Genomic DNA, 1,415 nt, shown 5'->3' with positions numbered 1-1,415 from the left:
AGAAAAGCCGGAGGGGTACTACTGGTTGGCTTCATCACGTGACCTCCCCCTGTGCTTTGCAGGTTGTAAGGTCGCTGCAGTCCGCTTGTGTTATTTATACCTGGGATACCTGTCTGAAGCCCCAGTCACCTCAAGAACCCCCCTGCCACCCCACAAGGGGTCAGGTTTTCAGGATATCCCAGCTTCAGCTAAGTCAAAGACTGAGCTTCTGATTGAACCATCTGTGATGAAGCAGTGACTGATTAAGCCACCAGTGCTGAAGCAGGATATCCTAAAAACCTGACCTGTTTGGGGGGGGGGGCGGCATTCTTGAGGACTGGAGTTGAGAACCTCTGGGTTACAGCATTAATGTTTTCAACATAGGGCTCATGATATTTTGCTCCAACATTTAAACAGGTTTAGAAATGTTGGAAATCTGCCAGAGTACAACTATTTTTGAAGGCACTTACATGGTCCTGAGATCACATAAGTGGAACGCAAATTCCCCCCCAAATCATTTTCTTTTTTAAGGGCTGCATTGTACACTTCAACAGACAGAATTGAACATGATCATGTGTTTGCCAACTGTGTCCAGTTATAGATGAAAGTGTGTGGTATAACAATCAGTGCTTCAGAGCAAATGTTGATTGTAGATCTTATGCGCAAAAACTGACCATAGTATCCTTTGGATGTATCTAGTGCCGATAGTATCAGCTATGACATTTCTATACAAAATCTCAGTCAAAAGTATGTGCAATAGTGTTTGTTCAGTGCGTCCCTTCAATATATGTGGTGGTCATATGTCCGTCTAATATGCATGGCTGCTCAATCAGCTGAACGAGTACATATGTACTGTATGATCGACACAAAATATGCAGGTCCTAACAGTGGAGGGAGAATGGTCTCAATAGGCCTGTCCTGCACAGTTACAGTAACATGGTTAGTCTATTCTACCTCTCCCCCCCCCCCCCCCGTCACATAAGCCTAAACAGTCTAGGCAGTGACAGGCCATCCTGAGGGCTTTTGACCCCCCCCCCTCATGCTTCTTTCTGAGTGATAGAAGTGTGGTGGTGACTCATGGCCTGTATATAACCTATCAGGTATAGGTACAGACTTTGAGCCCTCCCCTTCTGGTTCCTCAGAGAGGCAGTGCTAAATTTAGTTCGTTCTCTCGCACCCTTCCAACCGAGTGGAGGTGGGGGGCCTGTCTCTTCTCCCTGTGGGAGAGAGAGGCCAGTCAGGCCCTCATGGCCGGCTGGCTCAGGAAGATCTAAGGCTCCACACTAGGAGAGCCAGCACCATCCAGAGGCCTGGGATCCTCCGATGACTCTATGCACCGCTGTGAAAGATCTACAGTGACTGCTACAATAAAGATGCCTTTGCTTTCATCATACTCCTGTCTGAGTGTCAGTCCCTGGACAGGAGGAAAGAAGAGT

The sequence above is a fragment of the Ascaphus truei genome, chromosome 8 (genome assembly GCF_040206685.1).
Source record: "Ascaphus truei isolate aAscTru1 chromosome 8, aAscTru1.hap1, whole genome shotgun sequence".
Taxonomy (NCBI): Eukaryota; Metazoa; Chordata; class Amphibia; order Anura; family Ascaphidae; genus Ascaphus; species Ascaphus truei.
This window is presented reverse-complemented; position numbering follows the sequence as displayed.